This window comes from Mastomys coucha, unplaced genomic scaffold (assembly GCF_008632895.1).
Source record: "Mastomys coucha isolate ucsf_1 unplaced genomic scaffold, UCSF_Mcou_1 pScaffold22, whole genome shotgun sequence".
Classification (NCBI taxonomy): domain Eukaryota; kingdom Metazoa; phylum Chordata; class Mammalia; order Rodentia; family Muridae; genus Mastomys; species Mastomys coucha.
The window spans coordinates 212,114,732-212,136,758 of NW_022196905.1; the positions used below are offsets into that span (position 1 = coordinate 212,114,732).

Sequence of the window (22,027 nt, forward strand, 5' to 3'; positions counted from 1 at the left end):
AGAGATCTTGGTGAACCCATTTCCACATAGTCAAGTCTTACTTCCATGAGTTCATTCTGAGTGGAGGAGATGAAGGGCCACATACCATAAGACAATATCACTGGAAGGCCACAGCAGAATATGTGCAACATCGTACAAAACAAAGGAAGATTCTCCTCACTATGCCTAGGAGCATGCTGGGAAGATGCATGCCATCTCTGACCAGATCAAGAACAACCCACAAAGCATTCCCCAGGGAAGGGGGTTTACAATGTCTCCTGAGCAGTGGGCTGAAACAGCTCTGCCCTTGAGTAATACAAGTTGATGTATTCTTCTTCTTTTTCCAGGATTGACATGGGTATCCTCCTCCACAGTTACCTCATGCTTCTTCTTGACACAGTAACTGCCACCACAGCCATGGGAGACAGCCATGGGATACCAGGAAATACAGTCAGGCCAGAGGCCAAATCTCAGGTCAATTTCACATTTTCAGTGGTCACATGCTGCTATGCCTGCACTTCTTACAAAGCAGGAGCTCTTCTTCATCAATGTGTTAAGTCTGTTAGTGAATAAAGGCCTGTACAAGGTCAAAATCAGCAGAAGTAAACATACTCGAGATGTTATGGATGAGTAATGTCCCTTTTATAGCAGATACGTATTGGAGGCTCCATGCATTTAGTATTTACCATATGTCATTATGTCAGGCATTTCCTAGCAATCTTTTTTAATCCTTATTATACCACAAGTGTGGCATGCGTGTGTGTGTGTGTGTGTGTGTGTGTGTGTGTGTGTTGAAGACTAAATCCAGGATCTTATGCATACTGGGCAAGCAAGCTCCACTGAGCTCCAAACCTAACCCTTGATTTTGTTCTTAATGTTTCTTTTGTTTGTTTGTTTGCTATATAGTTATGGTGGCCTTGAATCCATCTCCTCCTGCCTAATCCCTCTCATTCTGAGATTAAAAATAAACATCAGAATGCTCAGCAAGATATAATCATCATCATCTCATTATTATCGTTTGCTTATTATAAAAGACAAATGTGTAACACATCAGTCAATGAGCTTGCCCAAGTAGGGGAGTAGGTATCCCCTATACATACTTTCTTTTTATTTCAAGACTAAGTTACTGCTCTAAGCTCTCCATAACACACAGTGGCATGGGAACAAGACAAGTTATTAGAGATCAAATCTCACTCACCAAGCACAATGCTGCTTCATCTTAAGCTGAACACCTCTATCAGTCTCCCCTTGCTCTTTTCTAAAGTAGGATTAACATAACCTCATTGGGTTAACTACGACAGTAAGATACATGTTGCAAGATAAGCTATGTTGCCTTCTTTCACTGCCTGCTGATCTCACCCACCAGCCTTGCTTCCAAACAGCACTCTGATCGCGCCTGGATATGACATCACCGCTTCTAAAAGACTGGAGTCCAGTGAAGTTTAAGAAGTAAGTAGCTTATGTTAAAAAGAAGAAGAAGAAGAAGAAGAAGAAGAAGAAGAAGAAGAAGAAGAAGAAGAAGAACCCTCCAAAAGGTTGAAAATCACGGGTCTTGAACTTGAAGATATCAAAATCACCCTAGGGTTCTAAGATACGAAGAAATTCTCTGCCATGCTCATACCTGACAGCAGCTTGGCTCAAAGACAAAGTAAATATGTGGCCTCCAATTGTCAGTCCAACAAAACTAATCCCTCAACACATCTCCAAGCGATGGTGGGGTATGTGAATTGGTAATGGGCACTGTTCAGCTTCAGCTTCAGTAAGCACTGTAGGTTCCCTTGATTCCCACCCTGCCTGGCAACTGTCACCAGGACTAACAAATGCAGAGAAGAAAGCTTACACCACAGAAAGACAGGGAACTCTTCGGATCACTGAGGACCCTTCAAGCCTTATTTCCAGCTCCTTGCATGTGAAACAGTTTCCTTCTAGCTCAGCATGCTTAACCCTCTGCCAATGTCTACAATGAAGCCAAGGTCCAAGGAGGACTTGGAGGGCTCTATTATCAGGAGACATACCATAAAGATTCAATGAACACAATGAAATAGCCCATGCAAGATTCCAATACAAGCAAGAGATGAAGTAGGAAAGTAAACACTGACTGCCTGCCCATTGCTAGGGAAAGCTGCATGGGTGCAATAATGTTAGCTTTAACATCTAGAACATCCAAAACTCCCCTTGCTGTTTCTGAAATGCGTACCTATGTGTGTGCCTCAGGGCAAGACTGGGAACTCCCTGAGAATAAGCACAATGCCTTTACATTACAGTAGTTTTCATGCCACACACAGATTAGACATTCAAATACTATATACATGGATGTGTGGGTACTAAGTAAGTGAATGGATAGGCAAATGGATGATGTGGGCAGATGGGTGGGTGAGTGGCTAAGTGACTGCTTTGAATTGGCAGGAAGAATTAATATCAGGATTTAACTAGTCAATCAAAGTCTGCAGCTTTTCCCCAGATGCCCTTGCCTACATCACCCCATACTCACTCACAGAATCTAAAGCATTCCCTATCCTACAGTCTCCAAGCCAGGAAGTCTTACCTAAATTCCGGCTGTGCTTACATAGGGCTCAACCTTTGGGCACATCTCTCTGGTTCTCTCACCATGTATCTCTTGATTACTTCCACCCAATTCTGCTCCTAACATGAATTCCTGGCCTTACCTCATGTCACTTCATGGCTTCCAAATGAACACAACACACTGGAGGCAAGTCTGTATCCTAAAAGTACTACTGACCTCTGGTGTAAATTGCAGCAGTTCCTACCTCCACGAGGGAGTAGGGATTCTCTGCTTTCTACTCTGTAACCAGGTCTGCAGTGAAACTCACTCACATTTAAACCCAGCTCAGTAAAGGAACTGAGAATATCCTAGACTCACAAGATGCAAGTTTGTTCTACCCAATGAGACTGTAGCTCTCCAGAGCTTGACCTTCTCTTCTTCCCACCCTAACCTTAAAAGAATTTTAACCATCACACAAAGCTCATTTTGTTTAATTTGTCTGGAGACATGAAAGAACATCCTGTGAAGAATATTGTCTTTCTTTTTTTTTCAAAGTGACATTGACATAACTTCCCCTCATGGTAATAGGTGTCTTTAATCTAAATGAGTCATTTGGTAGGGACAGTGAGTTTTTGCAAAATTGCATATAACTTGACCCCTCCAGGAAGATAAGGGAGAAAGAGGTATTCTGTTGGTAGCTGACAGACATTTAGAACAATGACATCTTGGTTTTTGCAGCATGATTCATTGTACTGCCTATGGAAAACAGATGAAAACAAGCTGATTAAAAATTCTGAGGTCAGTTCTCCCTGAGCAAGCCTAGTCACAGCACTCCCTTGATGTAAGATGCAGGATGGGTCATCAATAGGGTAAACAATATAGCCTGGCCTTGGTTAATTCACCCAGGGCTTTGAGGTTTAAATCATTCAATACATGTCTCTAGGTCGATCCAGGAATTGGCACATAGTAAGCATTCAATATCAGCAGTTATCACTATTTAGAGAGAGCCTTGTAAAAATTGGTACTGTCCTATATACTAGGTACTAGTCATGTGTGACTTTTGAAATTTAATTTAAATGAAATTTAAAACTTAATTCCTCCTCAGCACAGGCTTCCTTGCAAAGACATACTAACTACACATGGCTAGTGGCTCCTGTAGCAGAGAGCACGTGGACAGAGCCTTTCCAGCACACAGATGTTCTGCTAGGAAACATTGTTTCAGAAATAAACAAGTGGCCTGAATTAGAGATTTGTGTGATTTATGTCTCAATTTTCTCATCTGTAAAAAATAGAATTAACTGTAACCAAATTATTCAATGATATTGAGTATTATCAGCTATGTAAGTGTTGAAACCAGCTTATAATAACCGTCAACATGGACTAGATGGTAGGTAGCCTAGAATAGGAACAAACACATGGAAAGTACAAGAAGGATAAACAAGATGATTATGAAAAAGTACTTTCCATAGGTCAAGTACACAGCTTGCAGTTGGCTCATTTTTCATTATACATTAAGAACAACAACAGTGTACTAGGTGCTCTTCTGGATAGCAGAGAGAGAGAGATGAAGAAGAGCTCTGTCCTCACGAACTTACAGTCAGAATAAAGATGTTACCCTTGCTTATGCAACCATATCAGCAACACGCAAAGTCTACTACCCACTAATGCCCCCAGCAATGGAAAGTGAAAAAAGAATTATGCTACCTATGAGAGAGTACATAACAAAAGGGCACTAACGTGGATAGGTAGATGGCTGAACAGATGGACAGAGGAACAGACAGCCAAACACATGGGAATAGGCTCCCAAATACTAAAGCAGTGACCTGGACTCTGGATGGATCCCAGAACAAGTATCCCCTGGTAAATTGATATGGCTAAATTGGAGCCCTGTTACCAACCAACACTAATAAATGATCATAAAGCAGTCAGCAAATAATACCACATATAAATAAAGTTTCATCATTAAATGCAGAAATCTTACAATCCTAATGACTGGAATATACATGGCCTTCACATACATGCCCTCTGGCTTCTATTCTGGGCTCTGCTCTGACTTGCCCTGTCAGAGCAGCTCCCTCCCCAAGCTGAACAACAAACTCCCTTATACTGGCTCTGAACCCACAGATATATCCCACAGCCGAGTAAGCCCAACTCAGGTCCCAGGCTCTCTTAAGGCTTGAGCAGCACAGTCTAGGAATTAGGAAGAGCTTTGCCAGGAAGTACATGTCCCAACCACTTTTCTTCCTTCCAAAATCTAAAGCTCATGGATCTGTAAGGACCTTTTAGCTATACTACAATATGGTAGATGGCATGAGCAAATGAGAGGTGGAAGGCAGAGGGGCTCAAGCACCAGGCTTGTTGTTAGAAAATAACCACCTCTCAAGAGAACGTACTTGCTCTGCGTGAGACTCACATTAATCCTTTCTGAAGACAGCACCTCAAGTATAGAGCATGCTTCACTAGGTCCACTCCTGTAGGTTACTTCACACTGAAGAGCAAGGTTCTAGAGCACAAACCCTTGGGAATCACAAACTATAACCAAATCACAGTAAGCCCAAGAATTTGGTAGATGTTAGCACACATCTGATGCATGCTGAGACAAAAGAAGAGAGAGACTTCAAGTTCTCAGTGCTGGCACAACCTGCAGTCATCTGGTCTACCTGTGCTTTACTCACCTTCAGTCATAGAGCCCCAGCCCAATCTTCACTACCCTCTTTACAGTCTCTTGCATACCACTTTTCTATTTTTACCACAACTATATTACTCCTCATCCTACTTTAAGAGCACAATATGTATAGAAATACAATACAAGAACCAATCACCTCTGTCATACATAAAATCTAGCTTCTAAATAGTTTCACAAGACAGTCACTCATTATGGGTTTAAGTGTCTGGATAACACCATCTTGTAGTCTGAGGAACTGAGCAGGGAACCAATGTTTACCAAAATAAATAACCAAGGATTAAGATGCTAAATATTAATACTAAATATCATGCTTCAAATGACGCAAAATTAGATGATGTCTGAAGTTCTTTCTCTGTTTGATAGTCTACAAGGTTCTTGCTAGGCTGAAAAGACAGGGTTATTTCCTAAGTGACCTGAAACCATCTCCTTACGCATCTTCCCTCACCCTACTGTACCTATCATCCGCCATGTCGTTGACTCCCCTTGCAGAAACCCTTCATAGAATGTCTTTACTAGAACTACAGGCTATTTTTCTCATATATCAAGTTTTCCCATTTAAAAAAGAAAATGTGTATTTTAGCTGCCTCATGCCCTTAGTTGGGTAAAACAGAAACCAACAACTTTGTCAACTTCCTTGCACTATGCATGTCTACTGGATAGCATGACATGTGTAAAATAGTACATACATGACAATGACCCTGACTGACTCTCAAAGGCATACAAATAATTTTTGGGTCTTCAAGGCATATGAGTCAACCTCAGAATTAAAGATGCTGCCATAGACCATGAACAAAGTTGTGAAAAAAATGCCAGGAATTCAGGACAGGAATAAGGATTCCAGAGATAGAGACATGTGATGCAGTATCATGAGCTGGCTCCAAAATTAGCAAAATTTAGACAAGACATATAAAAGGGGAAAGCAAGGGATAGCCCTGCATTCAAAACCCCTCCTTTCTGACCAGGGCTTATCTCTCCAGCTATCTCCTCAGATACCTTTCTTTGTAGCTCAGATTTGTCTAGAACTCACTGTGTAACCCAGGCTAGCCTGCAACTCACAGAAATCCTCCTGCCTCATTCTGCCAAGTTCTGGGATTAGGCATGTGCATTCATGCTTAGCTGGAGCTGCCCTTTTCTGACCCACTAAAGATCCTTTCAGTGTTCTCCCTCGTTCCAGTGGTCCCTAAGCAACTCTAGGCTAGATCTAATCCTTCAGCCAGCTTATGTTCCTGATTCCCTGGGCACTAACCCAAAATAGCACTCTCTGGGATGGTATTAAGTATGGCCGAGCTAAAATTAGGGCTGTTTCCATAGATATCTACACTTCTCTGGAGCAAATCATCCCAAGTGGAATGAAAGTCATGTTTCCATTCTCACTGCAAAGTAACCCTGGAATTTGGGAAACCCAAACCAACTCCTGTGTACAATGCTTCTCGGAGCCTTCCTGATACCTTGGGCCCTATCTGTGCAAGCAACTACCATGATCAAGCACTCATGAAGAGACACAAAACATCAGACAAGAAAGGCAAGGAAGGACACAACACCCTGGCCCACAGCTAGACTATCCTGTGCCACAAGCACCTCGGCATTCTTGGATCATGTGAGGGAAAGGGAAGGTTCTTTCCACTTTATTCCAGGAGCAGGAAGACAGACCAAGGAGCCCACTCACCTCAAGCCATCCAAAGCGAAGAGTAGACATGTTCAGAAAAACATCTCACCCCACCCCGCAGCCAAAGGTGAGGATGGAGCGACATCAGTTTATCTAGCAATGTTTGCTACTGCTTCCTTCTAGGCTCTGTGCTCAGACTTTCAGCATATTATCTCTACATCCAAGGTAAAAATTCAGATGGGGATCCCCAGAGAAGATGTTACAGTGCCGACCACTCGCACTCCAGAATGTTACCTGTCCCAATAGGAACATGGTACTGCAAATATAATTCAGGTGAGGTATACTGAGAAAGGATAGACCTTTGGCTCACATGGCTGGTTGTCTAAGAAGACAGCAGATACAGAGGGAAGCATGAGAATAAATAAGGTTGAGTGAGAGTCAGTGATGCTTCCACTAGCCAAGGAGCACCAAGGACAGCATTAAGACACCAACCAGAGGCTAGGAAGATGAAGGGAAGGACTCTTGGTGGCCCTGACAACTCACTGGGCTTCAGACTTCTAGCCTCTTAACTGGTGAGAGAGGAAAATATCTGTGGGTTTGAGCCACCCCTTTTGTAGCACTAAAGGGGTGCTACAAGTCCAGGCCTAGGAAACTCACAGTCCTTGTTACAACGTCATGTGACACATCTGGGTTTTCCATGAGGAAACTGAATCTTCCTTAACAGCAAATAACACCATTGGAAAATACTAATTTTGATCCTGAATGCTTTATACATAGTAATGCATTTACTCAACAACCTCTTGAGTCTGTGGCATGTTATAGGAAAGGAAACTCATCCACAGAGAAGTACCTTGCTCAGTGTTATGCAGGTCATACATGATAAAATCTGAATTAAATTTCAGACCCAGAATCTATATTCCTACCCAGCTGTAACTGTCTAAATCAAGGGAGTGACTGAGGGAGGCTTACTCTCTGGTGGTTGGCTCTCAAGCCTCTTGCCTCTTTATCCATTTTGTATTTTTTCCACTTTGCAACACGATGCTCTGCACTAGGTAACCACACAAAATGATTGTGGTTATACAAACAACTGATACGAACTGCATTGGCTTCCATACATCCCATAATTTCAGTCCCAGTTCATATAGCAACAGATATTAGAAAAAGAACTTGGGCATCTCCAAGGAGGCAGAGAAAAGCATCTCATCTCTCAGGAAGTTTTTCTGTATCCTGCATTCGTATGACCTTTACAGAATATCTATGATGTGCCAGCCCTGTGTCAGGAAAATACACAAGTGACAGTCCCTCATCACTTGGGAAGGACATAGAAAGTACCAGGACTGAAGTCAGAACCAAGGTGCAGGTACAGCACAGGTAAGTGGGGAGGGCTTCAGAACAGGGTCTGGAAACTTCAGCCCTCATTTGCAGCTTGTCCAACACTGCCATGATGCAGTATCACATGACACATCCATGCAGCATCATCTCCCCACTTCCTTCCTCTTTGCTAAAACAAGCTTTTATTTGCTGAATGATCGTGGGGGTAGATAAAACTCAACATCAAACTCTTGCTTTATTTTTGGCTCTATAGTTAAGAGAAGAGCTACGGAAGTTCATAGACAACGGGCAATAGTTACTGGTTTTGTGTCAGCTAAACTCTTCAGGAACCAGCAAATGCACTCTATTTCCAAATCAACAAATACAAAGCAAAAGCATAGGAGAAGGTGGGGAAGATCTAGAAGTATCTAGAAAGGAAAGTAGCAAATCAGGCAGCCATTATCTTTTCCTACACAAAAAGCTGTCTTAACTATCATGAGAGCTATATGGCAGAGCAGAAATAAGCAACACACTCTTAGACTTGACCCTGACTCCAGTAGTGACCTCATTAAGTGGGCATTTGAGCATCTGTGCCATACAGTCTTTCTTAGAACTCGTGAACCTAGAGAGGGCTTAGTGCCCTGCCCAGCACAAGGCGGACATGTGATTTATGCTATTCGTGGTAATTATTCACCAAGTCTCCACCTAAGAGTTCAACATAGTGCTGGGGAAAATAAAAGGCAACTGCCCTTCCCCTTTAGCACCACCATGGCCACCACCTAAAACCTGAGCTTCCACATGAAAGCACCCAGGATATTCAATAAGGCCTAGATGATATGCAGAGGGCATACAAAGTCTGCACCCAGCTTCTGCTGGGAACTGGAAGAGGAGCCAGAGCAGAGTGAAGGAGGCAGGATCAAGAGCTGCCTGACCTAACTAAGAAAACAAGCCTCTTCCATGAAAGCCAAACTGTTTTAACAGAGAGCTGGCCCACTCACCTTTGCCCCAGCTGCTCAGGGAAGCATGAAGGCCTTTAAGGAAAGGGCCACGGCACCTTTCTCACCCAAGAGGACAAGATACGAGCAGAGAGAATTCACACTGCTGGAGCCCTGCTGCCAGCTTCATGGTTACTGTTATTATTCCTGCCCTGTCCACAAAAAGCCCTTGGATCAGCCTGAGTACTTCTTTTTTTAACTCCTCCAGCACTCTGTGGAGCCACGCCTAGATGAGTGAGCATGAGCTCGTCCGGGACAAAAGTGGACACATGGTGGAGTTTATTTGTGTGACTTTTCTCAATAGTGTCAAAGGGAACACTGGGCTGGAAAGGCCACTAACACATGCATATCTACCTGGGAACCTGGCTGGAAAGCTGGCATGGAGGAAGTAGCAATACCGGGGTCTCAGCGAGGGAATCTCACCCACACAGACCTCCAGGGAGCAGCAAGCATGGCAATAAGTACATGAGGTGGAGGTGACTGTGTCTGCAGTCAGGATGCAGGGTGAAATGTAAACGAATGCTCAGCTCACTTCCACTCATGAATGCTGCTGCCTGCACTCAGGATGGGTCTTTCCAGTGCAATTAAGCTAATCATAGTAATCCCTCACAGGCATGCTCAGATGTCTATGTCCTAGTTGACTTCAAAATCCCACCAGGTTGACCATCAACAATAACTGCAATAGGGAGTCTTTTTGATAGAAACAAGCTCTTCAACTGAGAAATCTTGGGCAAACCCCAAATAGTTCTGCCACCATACATGGGAAAGCCTGAAGTCAAGTGCCTCTAGTTCAAACCCTAGCTCAGCTTCCTACTGGCTGTTGCAGTCTGAAGCAGGAACTCAGCCTGTCTTTACCTCAATCTCTCTGTCTAGAAACCATGAAAAATAAGGTACCTTTTGCTCCTGAATGTTCCAGAATCTACAGGCAGCTGTATTGCAGCTTTATGAATGTTTAATGTACATCAAACCTTCAATGGGCTATTGTAAGTGCTTTACTCTGAACAGTGAACATAACCTGAACATATTCAAACTGTAGTGATCCCCATTCTGCTCAGGATCAGAGAAGTTAAGAATCTTACTCAAACTCATACAGCTAAACAGAGCATACAGGACTCACTTCTCTGCAGTTCAAGAAAAAAATAAAAACAAAAAACAAACAAAAATCAAAAAAAAAAAAAAAAAAACCAGCAGTTTCTGCTAGGAGGCTGATACCATGCCCTGAGGCCAGCAGAGGGTAAGCTGTGCATTCTGTAACTGGGACCATAGCAATAAACTATACTGGCTTCATTTATGAGATTTATGAGAATCCCTGCTTCCAAAAAGGAGATCTTATTTGGTATTTGGGGAGCTATGTTCTAGTCCCAGGGGCATGAAGCCTTCTGTAATGCCTGAACTTCTTTCTGCCCATTCCCATTCCCATTACTCTGATAAAAGAGGAAGAATGAGGGAGCTGATCCCAGGCTATGAGACAAGCTGCAATCTCTGGGCCAAAGAGGTCAGGAAGATTTCCATCACAAAATTGTCATCAAAGTACTCTGTGGCCTGGAGCAAAATCAGAATACCAGCCAACACCTATCCTTGACTGGGGAACTATGGGAACAGAATGCCACACCCCAGAGAGCAAGGCTCCTCAGCTGGAATACATAGTTTACCTCAAAAGGGACTCTGGCATTGAGGGAGGCTGCCCTCTACGTGACTGCGACAGATGCATTGAAAATCCAAAGCCACACAGCAACACTCAGTCTCAGTCAGCCCTGCAGGAGATATGTGACCAGGAACTTGAGCTGGCATGGAGTGGTACACAGCACTTTGGTGGGAGGGAGATGTTGGGCTAGTTTAACTGAAGGCATCCCTTGCCAGTACTTGGCATTTGGCATCAGCAAACAGAAGAAAACAGACCTGCCAGGAAGGACCCTCTTGCCTCCTGCTCTGAAGCCTCCTGTGGCCCCTACTGAGGCTGAGGTCTGCTGAAAACTCTGGCATGTGAGCTGTGGCCATCAGTTCTGTACCAGGAACCTGCCTGTCCCTGGTTTTCAGATGCAATAGTTGGTTACACATGGCTATCCAGCAACCTCTCCCAGACACTGTTCAACTCAAATGTCTTGGAATTGCAAACAAATGCAATAAAAGAAAATATCTCCAATAGTGAGGAACAACTTAGGGTACCACTCCCATTCTTCAACCCAGACCTCACAAGCTCTGCGATGCTTGGTTTCTCATCTTTGCCACAGACATGGGAACTAGGTGATTAACCCTGGAGTAATCAGAAATGCAAAGCACAAATAATTGCACCCATTATTTCAGTTCCCATGGTACCTCCAACCATTGGAATTGATGAGCAGTATGGGATGTTGAGGACCATCTACAGAGTCATACGTCAGGATAAACACCCCTGGGAGGGCCACAGGGGCAGTGGTGGAGGCCAGAGCTGTCTGTAGTTGTGAAAATGTTCTATTTCTTGGCCTCTGAATTGATCACACAAGAACATGCCTTTGGGATAGTCCACCAAGCTACACACTTCCTAACCTTGATTATAACTGGCTGAAAATTATTTTAATTGGCTGAGAAATGCCACTGGGACTAGTGAAACACACCTCTAGCTGTGCTTGTGAGAGGGCTCTGATCCAATGTTAGCATCCACTGATGGACTTAAAGTCTACAAAGACTGCCAGGAGATGGTGGAAATGTCAATGGTGGGGTCTGGCAGAAAACAGTAGGTTGCTTAAGAGTGAAGTGCTTCCGAAGGGGAACACTGCCCTTGGTCTCTTCCTGCTCTTCTACCTGTAATCTGGCTGCCATGAGGTGCTCAGCTTTCTGGGCCATGCCCTTCCTCCATGGTGTTTTGTCAGAGACTGAAAGCAACAGAGTCATTTCCCAGTGGATCAAAATCTCTGAAACTCGGAACCAAAATATGTCCTTTCAACTTTAAACTGTTCCTCTCAGATGCCTATGACCACTACAAAAGCCAGCCTCAGCTACATGGATAGATCCAGATTAAACAAACAAACAAGCAGACAAAACAAAAGTCCACTATAGATATGAATACATCCAATATCGTTCTTTTTCACCCAAGAATATATCCACGAGGCCACCATCTAATGGTACAATAGTACCTGTAGACTTCCTAAAGGTGCCCAAATTTTGGAACTCCAAGTATCTTCACTGGCTCTACAAAGACATTCTAAGCACCTACTGATTTAAGTGGGATAGCCAGGCACAGATCTAGAAATGAACAAAATCAAGAAAGCTATTTCTTTTATAAAGTTTATTTTCTACTTTATAATCCCAAACACAGAGGACTAGGGATGTCGTGTGAAGACTCTGCTTTGTGTGACAGGTATCTAAAAAATGAAGCTGCAATAAAATTAAACTTTAAGAATTCTACCAAGAGACTGAGGAAAAGGCCAACCAATAACAGGCCCAACTTAAGACTCATCCTACAGGCAAGCACCAATCACTGACACTATTAATGATACTCTGTTATCTTTGCAACCAAGAGTCTTCATTTTAGGAATGTAGAAGCCAAACTTGGCTAGGAGACATGGGGTTTTCCCAAAGTTGTATGGATAACAAAAGAAAATGACAGAATCTGAACCCAGATGCTAAGTGAAATACTTTCCAACGCTCAGTGCTAATTCACCTGAGGCTCTGAATCCATTTCTCAAAGCATTGCCATCTGTACATCACCCTCCCAGGAAAATAAAAGATAATCACTTATCACCCAGAGCTAGGTCACCAGTGTGAGGTTGTTCCAGAAGCAGACATGTTTTTAAAAGGTCTAGGCATATTTTTGCAGGGAAAAAGAAATCAGGAGTTGATATTCAGATACTCTTACTATATAGTCCTAAGTGGTAATTCTTGTCTTAGCACTGCAGCTATAATTATTCATATGCCTACCACATACACTATATCTTACATGAACTAATGCTGAGTTCTTCAAATATCCCATTATTTTTCCATGTATGTATATGCATACATACATTTATGAATGTTCTCATGTGTATATGAGTGATGTGTGTACACGTGTGAGGAGACCCAAGTTGATGTCAAGCGTCTTCCTTGCTTACTCTCAACATTACCTAGTGATTGATACAAAGTCTCTTGCTAAACCTAGAACTGAGATTCAGAAGAGTCTAGCCAGTTTGCTACAAGGATCTCTGTTGCACCTTCCTAGTGCGAAACTTACAGGCACCCATCACACCTGCTCAGCTTTTCTGTGAGCTGTGGGAATCTTAACACCACTCCTCCCACTTGTTGTTCATCTTTTGAGCCAGCTCCCTATCCCTTAAGAAATATATTCTTTATTCCCACAGATTAGAAAATAATCTCAGTCAAAAGGAGAAGGTATCTGCCCCACATCATCCAGTGAATCAATGGCAGACACAGAACTCAAAGCCAGCCTGTATCTATTCCCTCCCTTCACCTTCCTGACTCCCATATGGACCCCTCTAAGCCCCAATACTAAACTACTTTTACATCTCAACAAGCCCTACAAGGCCAGGCTCAAGTTACCTGTTTAATAGCCTTAGTATAGCCCTCTCCCATTTCCTAAAATCCTACACACCACCACCACCACCACCACCACCACCACCACCATTCCCCCTTTAGCCAGTAGTGAACTTTTAACATCACCTCTCTGGCACCAACCTCACTGAATCTGAATTTGTTACTTCTTTGTGTACTGCCTTGTGACAGTGCGAGCCCTTTTATAGAGAACTACGAGCTGGGCAGTGTTGGCACATGCCTTTAATCCCAGCACTTGGGAGGCAGAGGCAGGTGGATTTATGAGTTCGAGGCCAGCCTGGTCTACAGAGTGAGTTCCAGGACAGCCAAGGCTACACAGAGAAATCTTGTCTTGAAAAACTAGAGAGAGAGAGAGAGAGAGAGAGAGAGAGAGAGAGAGAGAGAGAGAGAACACTATGCCTTATCCACAGAAGTATCTTTGGTACCTGGCATACTATTAGGCACATATGAATAACCCAATAAAAATTTTAAGTTGATTAGTGAATGAAATTATCAGCAAGCCATCCAACCAATTCTGATCCTTTGGTTTTCTGTTCTAAGTCCCTTTTCCCAGACACTTCCTTTCCTGGACTTGAATGTTCCTCCCCACAGGTTTTCCACCAATCTGTTGCTGTAGAGAGAGGCCAAGTGCATTGCTTTCAGGTGCAGCCTTGATAATACCAATTGTCAACTCTCTTTTTTATTTACTGCTCAGTTAATCATACACTCCTAAGTGTTCACCTACAACAGAAGGCATGTTCTCATTCTGCAACCAAGGAAATATGCATTAGCCAAAGGAAAATAAAATTTAAAAGAAAAAAAAAAAAGGAATCCTGTGGTATCTGGCCTGATGGCTGTATTTTTTTTTTTCAGAATATTTTGAGTCTAAGCCAGATCAGATAGAAGAACCTTAAACGAGAGCTCAACTATCCACCAAGACTATGAAGTAAACAGCAGAAAGGACCATGATCAACTTTCTCATTATACCTCTTCAATGTGGATAAATATTATCATAGCAGTGTGCAGAGGGGGAGTGAGGTTCAATTGAGAAACATGCTACAGTCTCTGACTGAACCCCAGGGCCAAGACCCAGGCTCACCAGCACTGTACAAGTCACATTCACACCATCATTGCCCACACCACTGCCGCTTGCTTATGCTTGACCCCTCCTCCAAGACTTACAACAATATCATGGCCAGTTCAGAGACACAAAGCCACCATATGTGGTGCTCTGTCCCTCTGAGAAAGCTTTAGTAACCTCCCAGCAGTAGCAGACTAAGGGGTTTTCATCTACCATGTCAGCTACATCTTGCTTTAAAATCTGGAAAACTTTCCATATGGGCATTCTGGTTCTCTCTGCTTCTCTCATATCAAATACTATGTCACTCTGCCTTTTCCACACCCCCCCAACCATTCCTTGCACAGTAAGCACAGAAGCAGAGAACAGAAGCAACAGTATGCAGTGACACTTAGAGCATACTTTATTAATGTAGTTTGGGGCTAACTAACTGCAAAGCATAATTATTATCCTTTTAAACTATCCCCTTCTCCTAAGTATCTGGTTTTAGGGTTTTTTGGTTTTTTGTTTTGTTTTCTTTTTTCACTTTCAATAAAGATATGTCAGAGGCTATCTGGCCAAAATGCAATGATATCCTCTGATATGGAAAATGGAATGTTCCAGGTGCCTTCCTATGTACCAGGGTTGCAGAAGCACAGCCATGAGACCCTGGCACCAGAAAAGGAGCGTGGCACACAAGACAAGCTGCATGGCTTACTGTCCAACTTAACGAGCACACTGTTTCAAGCTTACGGCGGGCTCTGTGCCCCTAAGGTTTTATGCTGAGGTAAAGTCTGTTGCAGCTCTGAATGAGCAGAATGAACATCTGTCCAGAAGGCTAGTCTAAAACTCATCATCCATGAGTTAAGAAAAAGAACATCAAAGAATTAGATTCATAACAAAGTGTATTATATGTGGTTATATATTGATCCTTTCAGAAGACATGGGGGAGCCTGGTTAAGAAACATGGGTCTTCATTTATGAAAATACATTTCAACTCCAAGCGATCACATAAAGGGAACATGGCAATTTTGTTTCTATGTACCATCAAAATATAAACTCCAAAATTATATGGAACTCTTGAATTGGCCCCTTTCCCTTGAATACACCAAACAGAGACACTATGCTTTTAAAAAATCCACTACAGTGTGCATTTCACCCGTGTGAGTGAGCTAGGCAAACAAGCTATACTAAACAATCACAAGAGCTAAGCAGCTAATAAAATAGGAGTCCTAAAGAAGGATGACACTTCCATGGTATGAACATGGTATGAACCACAAAGCCCCCAAGGGTAGTGTCATACCCCGGATGGATAAATGACATGGGATATGCACCTATGGTACAAGGCACACGAGCAGAGCAGATACCATACCACTTCTTTACCAGAATGGAGTCTTCCCATCAATTCTGTCCATGTTGAAAGTCAGTACAGACTATAGGCAAATCCTTCCAAATGGCTCACACACTTTTGCCTCTTGTAGTCTCCAAGGGATAAGTAAAAGACAGATCAGCCCACTAGGGGGCTTGGTCTAACAAAACCACAAACATGATCTTCAGCCCTAAAAGGAAAAGCTGTGTTATCAGTAAAAACCAAACAGCAGCATTTGCATTGACAACTAGGAAGATCATGGGTAAGGCACAAGAACCATTGCTAATGAAAATCTCACACTTTCACAGGGCAGCATTAGGCTCTGAATGGCGGATACAGCTGTTTCAGGGCTAAATTACTGTTGGGTATCCCCTGCTGAAATAACAGAGCAAAATTTGCCCCTTACATTATGTGACCATCTTTATTGTGACTATCATGAACTTTTTTTTAATTATTTATTTATTTATTTTTGACTTTTCAAGACAGGGTTTCTCTGTGTAACCTTGGCTGTCCTGGTACTCACTCTGTAGACCAGGCTGGCCTCGAACTCAGTAATCAGCCTGCCTTTGCCTCTGCCTCCCAAGTGCTGGGATTAAAGGCATGAGCCACCACTGCCTGGCTCGACTATCATGAACTTTGATCCTCAAATTTTGGACATTTCAGTAGATAGACTGAACACTCATTTAATTTATCACTTCTTAATCCAATCTTCCTCACACAGAACCACAAGTCTCCCCAATGTTCCTCAGATTCATGGGGCTGTGAGACACACATACATGGCTAGATGAATTATGTCAAAAATGTGAAAACTCATTGAGCTGTGGATTCCAAGTCAGTATTGCATGCTGCTTTTGTTAGAACCACTCCTAAAGATCTGTTTGACCCCCTAATTGGAAGTGCCTGGAAAGCAAAAAGCAGCTACTGGATCTTTATGTCTCAGTCAAATGCAAACCCTTCAGGGGCCTGACAGTGGGGCAGCACACGAAGCTCCAGTTTGCAGAGATGAGGCAAGGGTCATTCAGTGGCAGGGAGTAAGCATGGCTACCACTCTGCCACCATCCTAAGAAATTTCACTGTTATCATCTTCACCTGAGAACTGAGAAAAACTGAAATTAGTGAAGTGAGTAGTCCCTCACAGGACTGGAGAGAATAACAGCGACAGAGACTCAGATTTAAAGGTTTCCCCAAGAGCGCCCAACACGGATTATCACCAACTTGAGCAATAGTTGCCATCTCCTTTTTGTTTTTTTCTCACTTTTGCTTTATTGAGACAAGATCCTGCTATGCTTCCCAATAGCTCAGACAGGCTTCAAGCTCCACCTACCTCAGTGTCCCTATTACTGAGATAACTGGCATGTCCCACTATCCCCTCTGATGGCTCTCTTAAAGACAGTCAGCAACATGGGAATTAGTCTGCACAATCCTGATAGAAATGAGTTTGCCAGTACACCTAAGACACAGAGTGAATGGGTTTCTAACATTATCTCTCACTACTTTCCTAAGATATTGCTCCTTCCAGACACATGAACCTCATATAATCAGTCAGAGTCTTAGTTAGGGTTTTACTGCTGTGAACAAATACCATGACCAAAGCAACTCTTATAAGGGCAATATTTAATTGGGCCTTGCTTACAGGTTCAGAGATTCAGTCCATAATCATCAATGCAGGAGCATAGCAGCATCTAGGCAGGCATGGTGCAGACAGAGCTAAGAGTTTTACATGTTCATCTGAAGGCTACTCTGAGGAGACTCACTTCCAGGCAGCTAGGATGAGGGTCTTAAGCCCACACCCAGTGACACACCTACTCCAAGAAGGCCACACCTCCTAGTAGTGCCACTCCCAGGGCCAAACATATACAAACCATCATTGTCAACAACTGAGAAATAGCCTCAGGGCCTCTAACACTGAACTTAGCCTCAACTCTTTCCTCATAACTCATTCCTCCTCTACCTTCTTCAAATGTTCAAAGTCATCTTCATGCACCCTTGTCTCAAAAGGTAAGTAAGCTGAGGCTGGAGAGGTGAGTCAGCAGGCCTGAATCACCACCAAGCCCTGTGCATTTGGCAAGAATGTCACAAATTTGGGAAATCAGTATGAGACCATGCAAGGCCAGACTGGGGAGGCCCTGAAAGGCGACAAGCCACCATCCTGCAGAGTTGGCAGAATCTCGAGATCATAGCTTATACTGCAGGCTGGCAACACAGCCTTTCATCTGCTGGCCCTAGAAGGGAGGTCCACACCTCGAGCAGATACTGTCTTAGCGGCATATTCACTGACTAAAGTCAGCTTTCCAAGAACAATAGCTGGCAACTGGAGGTTTCTGAGTGCTCAAATTGCCCTCTCCCCATTCTCTGAAGCCCAAGATCCCTGCCAAGCACAAAGGCAGTGTCACCTGAGCCTTCATGGTACCAATAGTACACTGATTGAAAGGCTTTCTGCAGGGGAAAAACATTGTTTTCAAAAACTAAAAGCACAGGAAACACCTCTGGATGAATACAAATGAGAGCTCTGATGTGGGAGCCCTGAACTCTGCAGGATTGGTTTGGGTTTCATTTCTGTTCTTACTGTTGCTGCTTTCAGCAGTGTGAGGGATCAAACCCAGGCCTTTGCACATGTCAAACAATCACTCCCTCTACCACTGAGCTCCATAATTTCCTTTCCCAGGGGTCACTTAGAGTGAAAATAGTTCTCATCTCCACTGAGCCCTTCCCACAAATTTCTACTCCATATCTACAACATTCTCAATGACCATGCTGACAATATTCCCAATTTTACAACCAGGAAACTAAACTCCAAAGTGACCCAAGTGGCAGTTTGGAGCACTGTCCTTTCTTCCAAGCTCGCCCAACAGGGTCTTCATCGCTATAGAGCCCTTAGATCACAACGATTCTTCTAGACCTCAGTCTGTCCATTTGTAAAACAGAGATGTTTGTGCCACAGAGGCATTATGGGGCCATAGAGTCATTATAGCATTAACAAAGACACACTAGATTTGCTGACATGCTTTGCAACCTGGAAAACACTATGTAGGCAAGGGGCTGGCTGTGACAAGAACAAAGAGTAAGTCATGTCCTCCTGGAGGCTGAGGAGGATGCTTAAGTAGCTCAGCTGCCTCCAGAAAGTCAACACACAAGCGTAGCTTGTAGTCACCTTGAATTGTGTTCCAGTTCTCCTCTCCTGACAACCTGGAAGCCTGGCCCCGAGTTGCAAGCTTACTCTACTCTTGAGAACTGAGTCTCCTCTTTCCCGAAGCTCATGAAAGTTGGCCCCACAGAGATGGAAAATGGTAAAGGCAATAAGAATGATACAAATGTATGAATTTTCAGACCTTATCCTCATATGCTAGCCAAAAATCCAATTTAAAATAATAAATAAATACACAAACTGATGTATAAGCCACACAGAGCTACCCTGTTCCTTCTACAAACATAGGACACCTAGAGCAGGCGGCATCTGTAAACCGAACAGCAGCCCTGAGCAGACAGAACATCAACAGCGCCCGGACTGCTTCAGTGGCTGATGCTTGGTTCTAGTCCTCACAGGTCTGCCCTACCTCCCAGAAGGAGTCTGATGCAGTTGTTTAAGCAAAGCAGGTTCTTTTGTACCAAGCCCTCAACCTGGGGACTAAGCATATCCTATCAGTAGACACAGTGTACAGCCACCTAAGGACACTTGCGACCTTCAGTCACCTCTGCCGTCCATCATGAATATCCTTCAGTCCAAGAAGGACCATTGGGTAGAGAAGCAATGACTCACTGGTATACCCAGTAAAAGCATTCACAGAATGACTCAGAAACTGCATTAATTTTAGAAAAGATCCAAATGCCAATTTTTTAAAAATTAAACAAAAACAAAAGTTAATATGAAAGTCTAAGAGCACATGTAGAAACCCCCCCAAAAAAAACTGACTCAAAATATTCAACAACTTCAAAAATCCCTCCCTGTGGCTTTTACAAGCATCTCCATTTCTCTCCCCATCTAAGAAATAATGTATGCATGGTAGGTAAGTGTCTATCAAGCTTTTAATGTCTATGTTCCAGACAGTGGTGAGGGCTAGCATTTACAGAGCCTTAAATACCTACAAATACATACAAACACACACACACACACACACACACACACACACATACATACATATATCTGCAAATGCATTCTCACACAATATTCCCAAGAATAGAAAATAGTATTGCCTACTTTACAGATAAGGAGATGTGTACGGTCTGTCCAGTGGCTTAAAGTTGATCCCAAAGTCACATCAAGTGCCTGATCATGTCTGCCTGGTCCTGAAATCGGAGCTTCATCCAAGACCGCACAGAAAACCCTATTGCAGTTGCCTTGTTTAAATCTCTGCAGCTGTGATTTCCTGCAATAAGACCCTCATAAGATTGGGCCCAAGAGCATCTTCTTATAGAACACAGAGAACAGTCCTTACAAGGTACACAAGGTCTCTTCCCTCCCAGTGGATCTACAAGCCACTAACAGTTATTGAAAGAAATGTTTTTGTTTGTGGTATTGCTTGCCCATGCCTCAGTAGGTAATTCCACTTCCAGCGAAATTCGCTGACTCACCAAACTAAAGTGAAAAGATTTCTTTTGTTTGTCATCATTGCCCTCTCTATCTGCAGGAAACAGAAAGACTCCCAAGGAAAAGTCACACAAGGAATATATACTGGGAACCATGATAATCAACAGGTGACACCTGCTTCACAAATTCTCACCACACTCCCTTCAGATGCTCCATTGTTCTGCTTTTAATTACAGGAGCTGCTCCTGAGCCCCCTCATTCAATATAAATGAAAAGTGTTCGCATTCAACTGTATTGACTTCAGTTTTATTGTTGTGTTGGCAAGTGCAGCTGTCTTGACAATTTTTGTGGCAAAGGTCCTGGAATCCAGCTCCCTCCTGGGCTAGGCAGACTCCTGTGTGCTGACAGCATTCCTCAGCTCCACTAGTGACATCTTTTTCACTGAAAGAAAAGAAGGCACTTCCTCTGCAGTCCGCTCATTCACAAGTTGGAGATTTGGAAAGTGGATTAACTTGTGCTGGAAAACCATGCACAGTAGTGTCCTCAAATAACTCCTCTTCCTTTTTCTCTTGCTCTCTAGAACTCCAACAGAGGGTAAATCAGGCTTCTGAGAGGGGCCCTCATTCAGCCCACTAATATTCAGACCATTTAATGAGTAAAGAACATGAGAGGCAAGGCCTGGCTTATGGAGGGATCTTATAGTACTCAAGGGCAAGGAAGAAGGAGACCTAAAGTGGTGGTGTGTGCTATGTATGGTATGCAGTATGTGGTAAGTGCAGTTATGCATGCCTATATGCACACATGCAATGGCCAGAGAAAGAAGTCTGACGTCTTCCTCTATCACTCTGTACCTTACTGCCTTGAAAAACAGACTCCTGCTGAGCTAGAAGCGCACCATTTTCAGTAGGCTCTGGTCAGTGAGCTCTGGGGATTCATTTGCCTATACCCCTCAATACTGAGGTAGTAGGTACATGTAGTCACGACCCATCAGTTTACACGGGTGCTGGGAATTTCAACTCAAATCTAAGCATCCTTACCTGAGCAATCTCTCCAGGCTCACTTTTGTTTTTATTTTATATCATTGCTACAGGCTGATGAAAGCTGTATACAAACTTTGTTATGTTTGTAAAAAAGCAGGTAAGGCTTTTGGATGAGAACTTCAGAAGATAATGACATTGAGAGGGGGTGGGCAGACTCATTTACTTGCTGTTTCGCGAATGCTTCATGAATGAAAAGCACAAAGCGTGGCCCAGAAAATACAGTGTGGTTCAGGAACTGGACTGGGCAACTTCAGTAGAAAAGGATGAGAAACATAAAACCAGCTGTTGTGGGAATTAATAAAAAAGGAATCCACCCTGGAACTCCCTTTCCCGATGTGCCACGTTCTGGTGCCGGTACCGTCCGGCCTCAACACTAAGTTCTGGTGAGTTCTTGTTATTCTCTCCCAGCTATGCAACGTGTCACTCACATGCAACTCTTTTTTTTTTTTTTTT

General features: G+C 43.3%; 1 protein-coding gene across 11 annotated transcripts in view; it reads right to left on the reverse strand.

Moving 5' to 3' along the window:
- Positions 1–22,027, reverse strand: part of Large1 (LARGE xylosyl- and glucuronyltransferase 1) — a 503,421-nt gene that overhangs the window by 454,857 nt on the left and 26,537 nt on the right. The window contains exon 1 of one of the 11 annotated variants that reach the window (XM_031340321.1): positions 9,084–9,219. The exons of the other annotated variants lie outside the window; for them this stretch is intronic. The gene's annotated coding sequence lies outside the window, so the exon portion shown is untranslated. Of the gene's footprint in view, positions 1–9,083; positions 9,220–22,027 lie in introns of those variants that run through there. 11 annotated transcript variants of the gene reach the window in all.